The 21,156-nt window shown below is 29.1% G+C and overlaps 1 pseudogene; it reads right to left on the bottom strand.

Moving 5' to 3' along the window:
* LOC111633417 overlaps nt 1-21,156 on the bottom strand; it is an 89,408-nt pseudogene that overhangs the window by 12,524 nt on the left and 55,728 nt on the right.

Here is a 21,156-nt window from a genome sequence, read left to right as displayed (position 1 = left end):
TATAGAAAGAAAGAGAATTCATGGGTGTCCCTACCAGGAGCTTGTGCTCCAGCCTGCATTGCCCTATGGATCAGTAAAATTACTGGGCTCTCCCACCACGACCAAATGGTGACCACGGGAGAGTTATTATTGTTATTATTATTATTATTATTATTAGATAAATATCCATATAAATATCAAACTCTGTTCAATTAGTATAAAAATATATCCTTGTTAACAACGATTAAAGTTATTCTTAAAAAGAAATATGAGAATGTAAGTTAAAGTAATTTTATGTCATTAAATTAACAGTGATACAAATGGTAATAATGAAATTTCCTCAATTACAGCATCAGTGGATTAATTTATATCAAATTTCAATTTAATTTAATTTATCAGTTCACCACTAATTACAGTAAAAAATAAAATAAAATGTTAGAAAGATGTTTAATCTTATGTTAAAACTAGCTGTTATCCATGACTTCGCCCATGCTGATTTTGCAAGCAAATACCATTTACATTCAGTATTTCAACAATCATAGTAATTGTTATATAACACCTACCACTGAGAATCAAATCACTGTTTTCAATTTGATCAATTTTCTGGAACATTTACAATCATTCTATGATTGAACTAATATGCAATAACAAATTTGAATTTAAAACGGTTTGAACATTTGGTTAAACAATCGAAATATATAGAAATATTTATAACAATGTCTGAAATGTTGTCAATTTAATACACCTAAGTACTCAATGAAGACTAAACATAGTTGTAAATAAAAAATTGCATGTAAAATAGTACAGTAGAAGCCATTCTTCCGGTTAAGCCTTAATGCTCTCCCTCTCCCCCGCAGGGGAATTTCAAAAAATCCCTTCTTAGTGTGCATTTCCATGATGTACCCTTAACTGTGTACCAAATTTCACCTCTTTAGGTTCAGTGGTTTGCCCTGGGCAATGATGAATCAATCAGTCAGTCAATCAATCAAGTAATTTTATATATTTAGATTATGAAGAAAAAACAGATTAGTTAAAAATTCTTTGATAATAAGTTACAATTGACAATTTACACACTTGCTTCCATCTCATTATAGATTAAACAAACAAAAATTTTAATTGCAAAAGAATCTTTTTATAAATTTGATAATAGAATATCATTCAATCAATAACAATCTTATGGAAAGATTCCTAAGAAAAATTAAATAATGGATTAATTATTGTCTTAAAATCATACATAAAATAAGTTTGATGTGCTTTCTAATGCATTTCACATTAAATTCAAAGTTAATGCATATTTTTGTCTAAATATCGATTTTCTTTAAATCCAATTTATTCATAAATACAGAAGTATATTTTAGATATTTGTTTACTATACAAAATTATCTTAGAATTAAATATTTAACTATACTTTGACAAGTTTTATCTTGTGTTAATTCTTTTAATAACTTTCTTAATTTTTCTGTTATATGCTTAAAAAATAAGGTCAAAATCAATTGAATAAAAACAATAATTCAGTAAATTACCAATTGTAGTTAAAGAATGATATAATTCCATGGTAAATGCAGCAAGAGGTACTTCTTCATTTATTGCCATGATGGCAACTGTGGCAAAATTGGAACCACTTGGTCGAGAATCAAGGTTTAACATTCTTTCAGCTAAAAATAAAAAAAAAATGGAATCAAATAATTCTTATTTTTATCAAATGCTTTCTTAAACATTTCATTTATATTTCATATGTACGAGAATTGCACACTTATGTACGAGGCGTGTCTGGAAAGTAAGTACTGTTTTGTTCTACCGCCACCGCATCAGTAGTATCGCAGTTCAGCGTTTGCGCACACATGTCTCTAGTTGATTGTCAGTCCAGTGACGCCATTAGAGCTGGATTGTGTTGTTTTTCCACATGTTAGTGAGTGTTCAAAATGTTTAAGACGATTGCCAATCCTGACGACTGTGAAGTGCATTCTGTAATACGGTTTTTGAATGCAAAGAATGTTAAGACAGTTGAAATTCATCGTCAACTTGAAGAGATTTATGGTGAAAACGTAATGAGTGATGGAATGGTGAGAAAGTGGGTTCGACAGTTCAATGCTGGATGCACCAATGTTTGCGACGAAGCACGGAGTGGCCGGCCTTCTGTTGTCAATGATGGTTTGGTTGCAAAAGTGAATGAGAAAATTCTTGAAAACAGACGGTTCACAATAAGATTGCTTTGTGATGAGTTTCCACAAATTTCAAAAACTGTTTTGCATGAGATTGTTACAAATCGCTTAAATTATCGCAAATTGTGTTCCTGTAGGGTTCCCAAAATGTTTATAATGTCCACAAAACGAAGAGACTTGGAAGTGCTTTGACATTTCTTACCCGATACAGTGAAGAGGATAATGATTTCCTAAATAAAATTGTTACCGGTGATGAAACTTGGGTTTGTCATGTCACTCCAGAATCAAAAAAACAGTTGATGGAGTGGAGGCACTCATGGTCCCCCACAGGACACAAATTCAAAACAACGTTGTCAGCACGAAAAATCATGTGCACTGTGTTCTGGGACAGACGGGGCATTCTGCTTGTTGAGTTCCTTCCCAGAGGTGAAACCATCAATGTGGAACGATACTGTGAAACATTGCGAAAACTTCACCGTGCAATTCAAAACAAAAGGCGTGGAAATCTCAGTAAAGGCATTGTGTTGCTTCACAACAACGCACTGTACTGCTGGTGACGCTCAAAACCTTATTGAACAATTTGGTTGGGAGTAGTTCGATCACCCGCCGTACAGCCCTGACCTCGCACCTGCAGACTGCCATTTGTTCTTGAACTTGAAGCATGATTTTGGAGGGAGGTGCTTTGCCAGCGATGAACACGCAACAACCAATGTTCAGCAGTGGCTGTCTTCACTGGCGGCATCTTTCTTTGAAGAGGGTATAGACAAGTTGGTTTCCCGACATGACAAATGTCTGAACAATGGTGGTAACTATGTAGAAAAATAGTTTCAGACATGCTCTTTCATGTAAAAATTAATTTTGTTTTGAAAAAAGATTCTTTATGCGAGTTTTTCCAAAATGGTACTTACTTTCCAGACATGCCTCGTATAGAAAGAAAGAGAATTCTCTTAAAAATTTTTAGTCACTAGAAGTTCTGATAAATTATTTATTGGATTTTAATGAGATCTGCAATTTTTATACTCCCTGTATTGTAGTTTGTTACAAACATTACAATTTTAAGTAAAAGCAATCAATGTCACATTCACTTTATTGTACTGTATATTTTCTGACAATATCTGACAGCCAATTTTTCTTGTAAATGTAACTAATTGTGGTAATTCCAATACAAAATGTAAAAGTTAAATGGATAAATAATATTCTAAACTATCAGTATCCTAGAAGAGTATAGTGAATTGATGTCATTTTGTTGTTTAATCATTTAAAAAAAAAAAACTAAGTTTAACTGTATATTTTCTAAGAATGCAAAGTCTATTTTACATTTTTATGTAAATGAGAATTATGTAAATGAGAATTATGTAAACAATAATTCTCATAAAAACTGCACTTCAAAAAGTTTAAAAATTCTAGGTTACATCAACTGTATGTAATAAAATAACTTTGATTATTAATGTCTGTTATATGAAACTTTACAAACATTTACTTTTGATGAAACAATTTGTATACAATTTATTCACTTTTATTTTAAATACTCTAATGTAAAATTAAAATCTAGAGAGTTATATTTTTGACTATATTTTTAATTATATTATAACACAATACATTAGAATACAATAGAATAGATAGATTTTGCTAATGATTTATCAAATACAAAATTCCTTAAAATAGTTTGATAATTTACTTTGATTCATCATAAAATTTATTATTAAATAAATACCAATAATAAATTATATAATGCATTGAAAAAATATTTACATGTTAATGTCATTCCTTTTTGTAAACTTCCCAAAATACTATCTCCTAGTAAATGTATTAAGCATTGAACAATCTATTAAAAAATTTTAGAAAATATATTAATTCATTTTACAACTCCAGCAGCACTAACCTATTTTTATATTAAAGATTACCTCTGGATATTTTGTCTTAATAGTTAATAATAATTCTTCTGGAAGCTTTGCCAATTCAGAATCCCTAGAAGGAAAAAAAACTCTTAATTTATAACCTACCATATTGATAAGAAATTTTTGTCATAAATTAGTACATTTACAAAGGATCTCAATATTAAGAAAGCCGAATATCAAATTTTTATCAGTCATTTAAACATATTTTAAAACTTTGATTATACTTTATAATATTTCCTGTTTTTTTTAAAAAAATCTTATGACAAATAAGCCACTAATTGTTTTATTACCTTGTAAACAAAAACTCTTTCTGGTTGTAAGTTGGTTAAATTACAAATTTATTATTTTATTGTACTTTGAAGAACATTTTCTTTAACATTTAACAATTAGTTTTATTAGATCTGATTAATTTTATTTTTTAGTTGCAATGTAACTATAGATTGACCTGCCTACCGGAAACTCTGGCGTTTCTGGCATGCTGGTCAAGCCTCAAAAATACAGTATTACTAATTGATATGTTGTAATTCTGCCATAAAGAAAAACAATTTTTTAAATAATAAAACTTATAATAAGACAAAAGAAAATATTGTAATTTTTTTAATTAAAACTTTTTGACAGATGAATTACTCAAAATATAAGGCTAATACTACAAAGAATTGTTACAAATTAAAATAAAAAAAAAAAAAAAAGGAAAATGTGCATTTATGTTTCTTGACTGTGATGTAAGTGATGCAAAACAATTGTTTTGTATCACTTACTTGTTAAAGCATTGAAAGCAGTAAGTTATGCAATGCATTATGCATATATTTTAACCTATTTCTTATATTATTTTGTATCCAATTTATACTAAATCATTCTCATTTTGCATATTAAATTTACAAAAATTAAATCTAGTTTTAACATGTTATGTAGTTAAGTCCAAAGCATATCACTATATTATCACTATCCAATTTACTTGATCATTTCCATGAACTAGCTATTAATTAGCTAATTATAATTATATATATATATATATATATATACACACACATATATCACACCCACACACACAGTGAAACCTTGCTTAACGAGCACCTCACATAACGAGCAAATCAAATTTTTTAAAATGACTCACAACGAGTGAGGTTTCACATAATGAGTGACAAGGAGAGGGAAGTCCCAGATTGTGCACATGCTCCATCATGCTATTATCTGTAATTTTTTGTTTTCTGCAAGTTGAATTCACATTCCAAGTTGGTTCATTCCGTGCTAGAAGAAATGATAATGATGATTCGTGCTCCTTAACAATGTATATTGTATAATTTTCTTTAAATAAACGTTATACGTAAAATACTGTATTTACTCGTGTATAAGATGATCTCACATATAGGACGAGGTGTGATTTTAAAGATCAAAATTAAAAATATTAATTTATTAATATTTTAATTTTATTTTGTTTAATCACAAATAAATCATCATCAAATGTACATATTAAAGCAAACAACCATGTTTTCTTGTTACTATCACCTTTTGTCTACTTGGACTCTCCCTCTGAAGCTTCATTACAATTCTCCTCTTTTTCACTCTTACAGGGCTTAATTAAAGCAGTCATGGCAGTGAAAAAGTGAAAAAAGAGTTCACACTGAAAAAAAAGCTAAAAAAGCTAATAGTTTAGTACTTATGAAACCATGCCGGTAATTGTTTTGCAACTCTAACACCAACTATATAGTGTATTCACTCAGACACAAGGCAAATCTCATCATTAATTTTTATTTAGTCGACTAAATAAAAATTAATGATGAGATTTGCCTTGTGTCGAGTGAATACACTATATAATTGGTGTTAGAGTTGCAAAAGCTAATAGTGTTAAAGTGAACTAAGACAGGCATTATTAAAAACACACACACATTTTGTTTCAATAACATTGAATATGATATTAGAGTAATTTTTAATATGAAAATAGTTAGGCTTTGTTTATACTCCAGAAAAGTGACCAGTAAGACTGCATTAAGCCAGAATGGGCCTGCATTAAGTTTTCATGTGCCCCGTACAGAATTCCTACTGCTATACAACAAAAGGAAATGGAAGAGTAACATAACTACCAGAATGTGTCTCCATAGAACATGTCAAATTTCAAATGCCATTTATTTCAAGGTATATTTTTTGATTACTTGTTATAAAAATTTCTTCTGTTTAAGTCATACTCTTGTTTTCTCTTCTTCATCACACTGAATTTTCTTCACACCAGAAAAAGCAATTCACTATAAAGTTTATGTATTAAAGGATCATTGCACTGAAAATGCCCAGTAAACTTTGTGAATAGTTCAGCACTAGATATTCCCAAATAGAGTTCAGCTTTGATGGTAGGACACTGGGAATCCTGGGAAAAAAAAATTATAGAAATGTCTAGCAACAAAACAGGAATATAATAACAGTACAGATATGGTATTACTAGATACTAATGTCCTTTGATCAGTCTCTGCATCTGTGCAGAGATATGTAACTATCAAAGTGAAAGTTAACTGAATGTCTTAATAATTGAAAATTATATCAATGATATTGTTAATCCTTCATAACCTTGTACTATTTTTATATTGTATCATTATAAATTTGAGAGTAACAACCATGTGGAATGTTCTATAAGACTAATTGAAAAAAGAATATAAATCTTACATCTCCACCTTCCTATCTTACAATACTGCCACCCTCAGCATTCCCAAACTATGAATCACATAATGTGATCTGCTTTAAACATAAAACTACAAAATATTGTATAAAGAGCATTCCATTTTTTAAATTAAAAAGTTTATTAACTTTTAGTTNCACTATAAAGTTTATGTATTAAAGGATCATTGCACTGAAAATGCCCAGTAAACTTTGTGAATAGTTCAGCACTAGATATTCCCAAATAGAGTTCAGCTTTGATGGTAGGACACTGGGAATCCTGGGAAAAAAAAATTATAGAAATGTCTAGCAACAAAACAGGAATATAATAACAGTACAGATATGGTATTACTAGATACTAATGTCCTTTGATCAGTCTCTGCATCTGTGCAGAGATATGTAACTATCAAAGTGAAAGTTAACTGAATGTCTTAATAATTGAAAATTATATCAATGATATTGTTAATCCTTCATAACCTTGTACTATTTTTATATTGTATCATTATAAATTTGAGAGTAACAACCATGTGGAATGTTCTATAAGACTAATTGAAAAAAGAATATAAATCTTACATCTCCACCTTCCTATCTTACAATACTGCCACCCTCAGCATTCCCAAACTATGAATCACATAATGTGATCTGCTTTAAACATAAAACTACAAAATATTGTATAAAGAGCATTCCATTTTTTTTTTTTTTTATTTTAAATTTAAAAATTTATTAACTTTTAGTTTTAATAATTTTTCATTTTTATTATTGTACTTTTTAATATCAATTAATTATCACAGTTTTTTTGTTTACCTAATCATAATAAAGATGTAAATTGTTAGTCAAGATTTTGTGAGGTTTATTGGAACATAAAATTTATTATTAAATAAATACCAATAATAAATTATATAATGCATTGAAAAAAATATTTACATGTTAATGTCATTCCTTTTTGTAAACTTCCCAAAATACTATCTCCTAGTAAATGTATTAAGCATTGAACAATCTATTAAAAAATTTTAGAAAATATATTAATTCATTTTACAACTCCAGCAGCACTAACCTATTTTTATATTAAAGATTACCTCTGGATATTTTGTCTTAATAGTTAATAATAATTCTTCTGGAAGCTTTGCCAATTCAGAATCCCTAGAAGGAAAAAAAACTCTTAATTTATAACCTACCATATTGATAAGAAATTTTTGTCATAAATNACTTCTAATTTTCTCTAGACAGCATTACTTAATACATAAATTATTATGTTACCTTACTGCCATGATTGTTGTAGATCTTTTTGATTCAGTCAGAACTTCTACCTATTAAAAAGGTACTCTAATGAAAAATTTATTTTTAATAAAAATAAATGCAATGTAGTTGAATTACTTACAACTCCAACTAGATCACCTTTACCATACTCTCCCACCAGTTCCTTTTTTCCATCTCTCCTTGTCAAAACTGATCTTAAACGACCACTCAATAAAATATACATACAATCTGAATCATCATCTTGCCTGAAACAAAATGAGTGCATAAAAAATATCAATTAAAAAATTTGAGATAAGACAATCTTAATTTGACTACTAAAAGTGTTACTAAATTTCTTTTTATATTTATTTATACATATAAAATGCCAATTTATTATGCAAAATATTTTAAATCTTCCGAAATTTTTACCTGTAAAGTGCCTTTCCCGATTCTATATTTATCCAGTCCAAGGCAAAATCTATTTGACAAACAAATGGAGATAATCTTCTTATTACAATATGAGCTAAATTCAGCACACTCACTGGAGTATGATGAAGAATACTGAAAAATTTTTATTTATATTCAATTTTCCAGTAATTTAAATCACTCAATAATTTAGAGAAATAATTCCTATTAAAATGAAAATTTTTCACTTTTAAAAATTATCAATACAAACTTTTAAACAGAAACAAATATTACTACTACGTTTTTCATATAACATAACATTAACATTGATAAAAATTGATATTTTAAAGATTTAAAATTTTGTTAATTATTTAATTTCAGTGAAAGTTAAAATTTAAACTTACTCATAAACATGATCTTTAGGAATTATACCAATACGAGCTGTATGCCTTGTTTTAATTGTAAATAATGATGGATCACCAGTTGTAACAGCAAGTGCTCCAACTATATCACCTGAGTGTGCAATAAATAAAATACTCTGAAAATAAAAAATGTTTCATCATAATTAAAAGTAATGATCAAAATATTACATGATCAAAGTATATTATTAAATTCATATACAATCAAGGTTTATAGTAATACATACACTGGACAAAATAATCTGAACACTTATGGCTCTAATGATTTGGGCAACAGTATCTTGGCATTTGTAAGGACCTATTGTGACACTCAAAGGAACAATCATGGCAATTATGTTGAACTTCTGAGCAATCAACTCCCTCCTATGATGAATGTTTTACTTCCAACTGAAGATCACTGCATTTCCAGTTGGAAAGAAAGTTTGAGTACCGTAACAAAATAAAGCTGTTTTTTGTATTAATGTATGCAATGTTGTTTTTATTCTACAGTCAGATTCTTTTTATGCAAAATCATCTTAAAATGATTCACTTCTGTTATCTATGCACTCAGGAGAGATGAGAAAATTTATGTACAGTGGTACCCAATATGTCGAATGACTAACTTTGAATGCTTCAGAGTTTGAATGATGCTTCAAAGTTCAAACTGCATGTACAGTGAAAAGGCATGAAGTATAAATAAATGCTTCTGAACCAAGAATACAATCTCAAATTAGTAATAATGCATTAAGTTTCACAACTGTTACAATTAAATCACACTTCTTTTTTTTTTAAACTCTTTGTCCTGTGGACACTAAGAGGGCCTCTATTAGCAAGCCCATTATGGGTTCAGCCAGACCCACAATGGGGCAGCCGAGAGGTGAGGAATGGGGCCTGAAATATCTGGATGGACCACACACTTCTATGTTAAGTAACAACAACTTTAAAAAAAAAAAAAATATGCGAAAACTTTGTTTAACCCAATATCATCTTTACTTATTAATCATGGCATCTGCCAAGAAGTGTGTCGAAGCAATAAAATCTAACAAGATGAAGGCTGTAATATTGATGATTCAGACAAAAAAGGAACTTACTGCAAAGCATTAGAGTGGTAAATGTGTGGGAAATCTGGCAGCCATGTTTAAGATGCTGAAGTTAACAGCATTTACTGATGATTGTTTTCATTTTATAAGACAGTATTTATGTATTCTATTTATTGTTCATGTTTTAATTTATTATTAGGGCATTTAATTGTTATTTTTATCTTAAATTATATGTACTTGTTGTTTTAACTTTATCAAATTGGGTATCATTTAGAGTCTGGGAATGAATTAATTCACTTCCATTGTTTCTAATGGGAAAAACTGCCTTGAATTTGAATGACCTCCTGAAATTAATTAAATTTGAAGTATGAGGCACCACTGTATTGCCTTAGAACTATGTGATTTATACATTCCTTTTTTGAACAAATTACTTTATTTTACTGTAAACATTGCAGTTGAATTAATGCACCTTATGCATATGCTCATGCAAAGCTGAAAAGATCTCTTACATCTGGATAAATGTTAAAGTGTACTTTCTGTATATACTTAGTGACAAAAAGTTATGCACCCAGATAAAGTCATCCAATTAATTAAGTACTACAAAACCCTGAATACAACTATGTCACAAATATGTATGTAAATGATCCCTGTTGTGGTCCAATTGCATTCAAATTGCTACCTCAGTATCCTAATAAAAAGACCAGCACATGCTCACTGTGATCAAAATTTTTGCTATATCTCTTGTTTGGAGATCTTTAAGACTTTAAATGCCAGGCAATGCATTCAGACACTCAAGTAATGAAATCTGAGAAAGGCTGCATCATCAGACTGAAGAAAGCAACATGACATTTTAATGATACACCAGCAACTGCCATAAATCATCAGGCTATAATTTGGAAATAATAATAAATTACAAATGAATTTGACACTAGAGGATTAGGTGCCATCTCATTAAAATTAATAATTATAATTTTTAATTAAATAATTTAGATTAAACTGGAAGAAAAAAATCAACGATGGTTATAGCTTAAGGTTAAATATACTGGAAGAGGAGATTGGACTGAAGGTTTGGATAACATAACTGGCAATGTGTCTCATGGTAAGTGGGAGTTGCAAGTTCAAGTCCCTCTTCAAACTGATTCTTTTCTTCCAGTTTAATCTAAATTATTTAATTAAAAATTATAATTATTAATTTTAATAGATGGTTCCTAATGCCTCCCTCTATTGTCAAATTCATTTTTAATTTATCATCATCATTTCCAAATTATAGTCTGATGACTTACAGCAGTTGTTAGTGTATCATTGTAAAGCCTTGGGCTTCAGTATAGATGTTTATTTGGATGACATTTTGCTGAAATGACTGTCATTTGGGTCTGACCAAGCTGGTCAGGTCAGAAAGACCCAAATGGACCTGACCAAGGGGATGATGGGAGCAGTAGATATATCAGGGCCCTTAGTCTCGAGTTTTTCATGTTACAACTCCTGACGTGTTGAAGGTGTCACGTGGTACCATCTCATACTCTGACGTCAAATTGGTAGTCTCGAGTTATAACTCACGTGTTTTCCCATCTCACCATGTGAGTTCCTACTCACTTTGAGTCAAGCATGTGAGATCTCTACACAAAAGTGAAAATGGCTGATGGATATGCTATTCTGATCACAATCGAAGCATTAGAAAGAGCTGAAAGACATTGTTTAAGAAGACAACAAATTTTTCAACCACGAGTAGATGTCATTTCTTTTCATGTCAAGTCAACATTAATAAAAAAAATTTAATTCATAATTGATAAAATTATACAGCAAATTTTTCCAAAAATAAAAAGTAGTATCTAATTCATCGTAAAAGAGAACTAAAATGATAGTAAATTATATGTATAAATTGTTAAGAGTGTAGACACTATATTAACATTATTTATTAATCAGAAGTGTTAAGTTCTGTTAATAAATAATCTTAATAGACAAAACAATTTAAGAAATAGATCAAGGAAGAAAACTATATGAAAAAAGAATTAAATTAAAATACTTTTTCCATTACACAATGGATTTTTTAGCTCCAACACAATTTTTCAACTAATTCTCTCCACAAATCAAATTGTCTTTTCCTTGTAAATTCGTTGTCGAATTTTCCACTGTTCATTTTCTTATTATTACTATCATCTTCTTACTATATATGTTACTAATATTTCTTTTGTTCTTTTCGCTTATTTTTTAAAATAAAACATTGAGGGTTTCCATTTTGTTTCTGCATACTATATTGCTATAAGACAAAACTTTTAACTGTAACATGTGTAAACTAATTCATGTTGATTTGTTTACAACTTGTTGCCCTCAAGTTGATTGGTCAAATCATTATAGTTGCAAACCCAGATGCATTGTAAATAATCCCATCATGCTTAACGACATACGTAATCAAGTGATTGACATATTTCCGCTTGCCTTTCGAGTTCGCTTGAAGGGTCTAACTCGAGACTACCAATTTTGTGAGTCATAGTAACACAAGTCAGTTCGATGATGTAGATTCGAGTACAGCACAAAAAACTTGAGACTAAGGACTCGCATACATGGCAGGCAAGTTCTGGACACCCAAGATATAACCATTTTATAGTGAACAAACATAAACAACTGCAATGGCATGTTTGTTCACCATTCAGAAACCACTGGTCCAAACATTGCTACAGAATCCAGTCTATCATTGACAATCAACTAACAGAGGCAAATTTACATGCACAGTAATTCTAAAATCCTTTCAGTAGCACCCCAATATTATCAGCTTCATTTGTAGTCATGCCATAACAGGAAAGTAAGGATTGCTATGGACTGGCAATTATTGTTTATAGTAACAAATCTCTGTTCTGTTTGGAAATAATGATCACTGATGAGCACTTCACACTAAAACAATGTAGAGTGGTACACTGTTTCATATGGCAGTCAGCCTCTAGGTAATGGTATGAGGAATATTAATGAACATTCAGGAAATGCTGCATCATCATGTGTTACCTTTTGTAGCAGAGCTGCAAACATACATTTCCCAGTAAGATAATACTCAGCTACAAACAATTTGATTTCCATAAAAATTTCTCCATGTTTCCAATACTTATTTGGCCTGCTCAGACTCGAGATTTTGCCCATTGAGCTTTTATGGGACCATGGGATGCTTGCTTCAATTATCTACAAGTGTGGAGGATGTAGAATGGCAAGTGCAATACCTGTGGGCAACTCTGTCACAGGATAATATAGGGTACCTTTATACCTCCATATCTGACAGTATTGCCACATCTATCAAGGCAAGAAAAGGTCCCACTAAATCAATGGTAATTCTGTGCATTCTTTTAGATCAGATAACTAAACCTATAACTTCATGAAAAGTTTTAAAATCAATATCTAAAAGCTTTCTTCAGATACTTTATTCACATAGATGTAATTTATAAATCTGATCTGTTTCCAATGGATATGATATATATATACATACATACATACATATTGAAATATCCCTAAATAGTATTATGATTATCAAGATTAAAAATAATATTATTATTTGTAATAATGATAATTTTAAAATAACTTACATCTTCCATTTTATTTGCTGTTTTTTGTGACACAAATAAAGAACCAGACAATACCAAAAATAAATCTGCATGAAGTGAATCTTCTTGTGTTAAACAAACATTTGGTGGATGTTCTTTTACTATTACATAGTCCTTGACCATAGTTTCATCCTATTGTAATAAAAACATATTTTAAATAAAAAGAATACTTTAAATTTTACTATAGTAATAGCAATATTTGGACTAAATTTTAAAAACTTTAAATTATTAACTTCATAACAATGAACTAATATGTTTATGTCTATTGCAAATAAAGATATTCAAAAATTGAAAGATGTATGCCAAAGTTCAGTACTGCTGGAAAATCTCAAGTTTTAGAGATGCAATTTAATATTAATTAATAAGAAATATTTCCACAATTTAATTATTACAAATATATAATAATCATTTAAAGTTATAAGCGATATTTTATCAATTAAATACATATTTTTGTCTAATATATTTTCCAATATTGATGTAGAAAAACATTGTCTCAATATGCCAATAACTGATACACCAGATTATGAAAATAAACAATAATGGCAAGAGTTGTTGCTTTTACTTTCTATTTAGCAAATAATCTAGAAGTAATTGGTTTTGCACAATTTTTATTAAGATTTAGCAGATTTAATTAGTCCTATAAATAGTTGGGTCAAAATTATTCATAACTTATCACACTACACCTTTTTTCGCCAAGATAGTTTTATGAAAAAACTAATGTTTTCTTCAGCCTACTCTATAGGCCAGTGGTTCCCAACCTTTTTTCATTAACGTACCCCCTGACATGTCATATCTCTAGATTGTACCCCGTGACATGTCATATCTCTAGATTGTACCCCGTGACATGTCATATCTCTAGATTGTACCCCTCATTTAAGAAATTTAGTGAGTAACCGTATTGTTAATTTTACATATTGTAACTTTAAATTAAAGAAAAAACAACTAAAAGAAAAAATGTATAATAAAATTGTGATTGTTGCAAGGAACATTTTTTATCTAATAATTTTTTAATACTATTAGTTTGTGATACATAATATATTATTTTTTCTGCCATAATAACTAACTTTTTTCTGTACCCCTAAACAACCTATCGCGTACCCCTAGGGGTATGCGTACCACAGGTTGGGAATCGCTGCTATAGGCCATCTTTAGGCTTAATGATAGAAAAAGAACATTGGTGTTCCATTAAATAGAATACGTAAATTTAAATACAAAAAATAATAACGGAAAAAAAAAAACAAAAACAATAACTGAAAAAAATAATACAAATACACAATAAAAAAACAAAGTCAGACATAGTAATAGAAAATAATAAATAAAAATAAATGCACTAGTTAATACTTTAAATAAACATTGTAGTAAATTCTTAAGGAATAATTGATGAAACAAGTAACTATAAACTAAGGCAAGACTACGAGTTTGTGTTAAATTTTTTGACTATAAATTTCCACGCAATTGGTAGGCTTTCTGCGTCCCTTGCATTTATGCATGCCTCTTCCAGTTTCAAGAATAAGAATTGAATCTTATTCTTAAGAATAGATTCTTATTCTTCCATAAGAATCTAATCTTGCATGGAAGCAGTTTTAGAAATCATGTTTGATATAAACTCTGAATTGATACATTACAATGAGGAGGTATTAGAGCTGGCTAATCTAATATGTTACAAATCCTGCTTTAGTTTCAATGGCCAGGCATACAGCAAAAACGGAGTCCCAATGGGAAGTCCAATCTCAGGACATTCTCTCATTAACATTCTGTTCAGAAAAGGGCATTTATCTACAAGTGTTTATATCAAACAACACACAGCCCACTTTACATCCCATTGCAATCAAATGAACCATACCATTATAAACTGGCAGCATTCCGAGCTCTAATCAGAAGAGCCTTTCTATATTGCGACAGTGTTGTAGACAGAGCAAAGGAAATCGACAGAATTGTACAAGTAGCCAAAGCCCTAGGATACAAAAAAGGCACAATAGTAGGAATAGTTAAAGATACGAGATGGGTACAGCAAGAAGTTCAAAACATGATCCCAGTAAAGTCACAAAGTTTACATATAACAAGAATACGAAAAGCATTATGAAAGAAATTGCAAACGCAAGGAGACAATGGTCCTAAAAAGAGCTCTGAACCTGTATACAATCTTAAGAAATGATAAAGATCACATTAAAAAAGAAGAAAAAGCAGGAGTATACAAAATTCCTTATGAGAACACACAACTAGGAATCAAAAAAGACTACATTGGAGTCACAACAAGAAACTTGGGGATAAGACTTAAAGAACACAAGTATGACGTTAGAAAAGATTCCAACACAATGGTACTTTCCCAGTTTGTGCAGACCCAAGGCTCGATAATAAAAGGGGATGAATCGGTTATTGTCAAACCCTTACACTCCCCAACGCTAGCAAATACTGTTGAAAAAAATTGAAATTTACAAGAGCAAACTGGAAGAGGCATGCATAAATGAAAGGAACGCAGAAAGCCTACCAACGGCATGGAAATTTATAGTAAAAAAATTTAACACAAACTCGTAGTCTTGCCTTAGTTTATAGTTACTTGTTTCATCAATTATTCCTTAACAATTTACTACAATGTTTATTTAAAGTATTAACTAGTGCATTTATTTTTATTTATTATTTTCTATTACTATGTCTGACTTTGTTTTTTTATTGTGTATTTGTATTACTTTTTCAGTTATTTTTTTGTTTTTTTTTTTCCATTATTATTTTTTGTATTTAAATTTACATATTCTATTTAATGGAACACCAATGTTCTTTTTCTATCATTAAGCCTGAAGATGGCCTATAGAGTAGGCCGAAAACATTAGTTTTTTTCAATAAAACTATCTCGGCAAAAAAAGGTGTAGTGTGATAAGTTAATTATTTGCTGAGCATGTTCTGTTTAATGTCAATTATTTTATAAATTATAATTAATTTGTATAAAACTAAACAAGCTGATGTAAGCTAATATTAGTTTTATTGTCACTGATTTCCTAAAATTTGAAAAATTTCAAAGTACATATATATGTGACATTCATAAATATAATGATGGCCAAAAATCAGTTAATCAGAAAATATTAAAAAGATTATTTCACAAAAGGTTACAAACAGTTAGCAATATGTTCTTGCAATTTACTCTTATAAAGAAGCAACTTAAATCACAGATAACATGTAATTGCTACAAACAAATTTTAACCATGCTTAATTAAAATAATCTTATTTATGTTAGTTAACTGGCTTTAGATTACTCATGTTTATTTAAAGTTCATATTTATAAATTTAGTTTCTGAATAGATTAACATTTTTTATTATGTAATTTGTCTACAAGTACTTATTTTATTACTAGGACTTATTATACTGGTCACCAGTATAATAAATATAAGATAAGAACACAAAGGCATATAATTGAGATTAAAATTTTATTCATAAACTACTAATTTTCTTTTTGTTTTAACTAAGAAATAAAGTTACACATAGAAGAATGGTTAATGTTAAGGAGTTAAGGAATTGTTAATATGAAAATATTAGTAAAAGCATATTATGCTATAGTAAAACCATATTGTTAATATGGTTTTACTATAGCAATTCATTCATCTTCCTTCCATTCCAAATTTGAAAAACTTATGACAAGTGTTTTTTACAAACATTTGTCCAAAAACAAAAAAGATAAGTATTAAATCATTTGAACTAAAGAATAAATTTAAATGTAATTCTATGACCTATTTCAAATTGCATCATCTTACTACTATACCTCTATTCCCAATTGTAGCATAAAACCTTCAATAGCCATTTTCTTAAGTTCTTCTTCTTCAGCTGCTTGTACTTTGTCTTCTGGAAAATAAAAACTAGTTTTTCTTTTTCTAACTTTTACTGAATCAGAAGTTGCTGTCACTCCTGATGCACCCTATAAATAAAATTAAGTGAATGAAAGGTTTAAAAATCGTGAAAACATATAACAAAGTTTCATTAAAATTTAATGTTATTTTTTTAAATAACTGCAACAACAAAGTATATAAATATATTTACATACATACACACATACATACATACATATATATATATAAAAATGAGAAAACATCCTGTATGATAATGATAAATACAAATGTCACAAAACAAGTAATGTTCAGCAGCCCTATCTCCATGCTCTTATGCACATCCCACATAATAAATATTCATTTTAAATGGTATATTATAATATTGTCTTGATGGCATTTTATATGTTAAATGAGCAATTATTTTGGTTAAAAACTATTTTTCATCTCCAATTCATATTCATTGACTCCAATTTTTCATCACAATGCACTCAATTTTAAAAGTATCAATATGATGTACAGGGTCAAAAGCCCCCTGCACATCATATTGACACATTTTTCTCATTAACAATGGAGTCATTCTGGTCATCTATCTAACTTTGCTCAGGAGAAAAGTTTTGAATTCAAATAAAGTCACTTCTGGTCCAAAGCAGAAGTTCATATACAGTTAATCAGGCTTCCTGCTCTTAAGCTTTCCATATCATGTCTCGAATTTCATCTAACTGTTCTTAAGATTAAGGAAAGATGAGCAGATAGATAAACACCAGTAGAAATTTATAGGTCTAAAATTTTTGAAAATTGCAGACCACAAAGTTTAACACTTGTTAACACTTGTTAGTAGCAAAGAAACCATTGAAACTAATGTGACATTAAATTGGAACAACTAAAAGTATCTAAGCATCAAAAACAGCTAAAATAAATTGAAGAAGCAAAATAAAATAGCTATAAATAACAGACTAAGGAATATTTGATAAAATAAATTTCAAAAATAATTAGTAGTATGATACAGTAAATATTAATTAAGTTTGATCTTAGAGTTAAAAAATTTTATATATAAATTTACATATTATAAAAAATGCATCTTTGAACAAAGTGTATTAAGTGAATCACAATACAGATGCTAACTTTCCAAACCAATTTATATTAAATTTGTCTTATACCTGTTTTGCTTTTTCAAAGTATGCAGACACATAACCTCTCAAATTAGCAGCATCTGCTTCGGTTAGACAACTATCTGAATAATAAATAAAAAGACAGTCATTTTCCAAAAATATTTCGGAGCGATCACCATTTATTTCTTTAAAATGTTCCACAATAAACTTGAGGCGACCCGACCTTTCCTTTTAGGCTACATGGCCGCCTATATAGTTACTTAAAAACACAGAAATAATCCAATTAAAAATATATACAATTTGTAAAAATGTAGAAAAATTGGAATCGGTGATCTTACGACATCTTAGACTTGCATCCTTGTCCATTCGGGAGTTTCTGGTCTTTATATAGTAATTTTTAAGTAGATATAAAGACCAGAAACTCCCGAATAAACAAGGATGCAAGTCTAAGATGTCGTAAGATCACCGATTCCAATTTTTCTACATTTTTACAAATTGTATATATTTTTAATTGGATTATTTCTGTGTTTTTAAGTAACTATATAGGCGGCCATGTAGCCTAAAAGGAAAGGTCGGGTCGCCTCAAGTTTATTGTGGAACATTTTAAAGAAATAAATGGTGATCGCTCCGAAATATTTTTGGAAAATGACTGTCTTTTTATTTATTAACAAATTATCATCCAGTGAAAAATTTTAAAACTATCTGAATGACGGAATCTTTCTTCCTCGAGTGGCTGAAGCTCGTCTAAGAAAATTTAATAAATGTAAAAGTTTAATCAGTATTAAAATGTTGAAAGTAATATATAAAATGTATTGTTATAAAAAAAATAGAAGAATCACATTAAAATTTTAATATGACTCTAAACNAGTATACAAAATTCCTTATGAGAACACACAACTAGGAATCAAAAAAGACTACATTGGAGTCACAACAAGAAACTTGGGGATAAGACTTAAAGAACACAAGTATGACGTTAGAAAAGATTCCAACACAATGGTACTTTCCCAGTTTGTGCAGACCCAAGGCTCGATAATAAAAGGGGATGAATCGGTTATTGTCAAACCCTTACACTCCCCAACGCTAGCAAATACTGTTGAAAAAAATTGAAATTTACAAGAGCAAACTGGAAGAGGCATGCATAAATGAAAGGAACGCAGAAAGCCTACCAACGGCATGGAAATTTATAGTAAAAAAATTTAACACAAACTCGTAGTCTTGCCTTAGTTTATAGTTACTTGTTTCATCAATTATTCCTTAACAATTTACTACAATGTTTATTTAAAGTATTAACTAGTGCATTTATTTTTATTTATTATTTTCTATTACTATGTCTGACTTTGTTTTTTTATTGTGTATTTGTATTACTTTTTCAGTTATTTTTTTGTTTTTTTTTTTCCATTATTATTTTTTGTATTTAAATTTACATATTCTATTTAATGGAACACCAATGTTCTTTTTCTATCATTAAGCCTGAAGATGGCCTATAGAGTAGGCCGAAAACATTAGTTTTTTTCAATAAAACTATCTCGGCAAAAAAAGGTGTAGTGTGATAAGTTAATTATTTGCTGAGCATGTTCTGTTTAATGTCAATTATTTTATAAATTATAATTAATTTGTATAAAACTAAACAAGCTGATGTAAGCTAATATTAGTTTTATTGTCACTGATTTCCTAAAATTTGAAAAATTTCAAAGTACATATATATGTGACATTCATAAATATAATGATGGCCAAAAATCAGTTAATCAGAAAATATTAAAAAGATTATTTCACAAAAGGTTACAAACAGTTAGCAATATGTTCTTGCAATTTACTCTTATAAAGAAGCAACTTAAATCACAGATAACATGTAATTGCTACAAACAAATTTTAACCATGCTTAATTAAAATAATCTTATATATATTAGTTAACTGGCTTTAGATTACTCATGTTTATTTAAAGTTCATATTTATAAATTTAGTTTCTGAATAGATTAAATACTTTAAATTTTACTATAGTAATAGCAATATTTGAACTAAATTTTAAAAACTTTAAATTATTAACTTCATAACAATGAACTAATATATTTATGTCTATTGCAAATAAAGATATTCAAAAATTGAAAGATGTATGCCAAAGTTCAGTACTGCTGGAAAATCTCAAGTTTTAGAGATGAAATTTAACATTAAATTAATAAGAAATATTTCCACAATTTAATTATTACAAATATATAATAATCATTTAAAGTTATAAGCGATATTTTATCAATTAAATACATATTTTTGTCTAATATATTTTCCAATATTGATGTAGAAAAACATTGTCTCAATATGCCAATAACTGATACACCAGATTATGAAAATAAACAATAATGGCAAGAGTTGTTGCTTTTACTTTCTATTTAGCAAATAATCTAGAAGTAATTGGTTTTGCACAATTTTTATTAAGATTTAGCAGATTTAATTAGTCCTATAAATAGTTGGGTCAAAATTATTCATAACTTATCACACTACACCTTTTTTCGCCAAGATAGTTTTATGAAAAAACTAATGTTTTCTTCAGCCTACTCTATAGGCCAGTGGTTCCCAACCTTTTTTCATTAACGTACCCCCTGACATGTCATATCTCTAGATTGTACCCCTCATTTAAGAAATTTAGTGAGTAACCGTATTGTTAATTTTACATATTGTAACTTTAAATTAAAGAAAAAACAACTAAAAGAAAAAATGTATAATAAAATTGTGATTGTTGCAAGGAACATTTTTTATCTAATAATTTTTTAATACTATTAGTTTGTGATACATAATATATTATTTTTTCTGCCATAATAACTAACTTTTTTCTGTACCCCTAAACAACCTATCGCGTACCCCTAGGGGTACGCGTACCACAGGTTGGGAATCGCTG

The sequence above is a fragment of the Centruroides sculpturatus genome, unplaced genomic scaffold, assembly GCF_000671375.1.
Source record: "Centruroides sculpturatus isolate CEXI.00-Female unplaced genomic scaffold, Cexi_2.0 scaffold571, whole genome shotgun sequence".
NCBI lineage: Eukaryota > Metazoa > Arthropoda > Arachnida > Scorpiones > Buthidae > Centruroides > Centruroides sculpturatus.
This window is presented reverse-complemented; position numbering and strand designations above follow the sequence as displayed.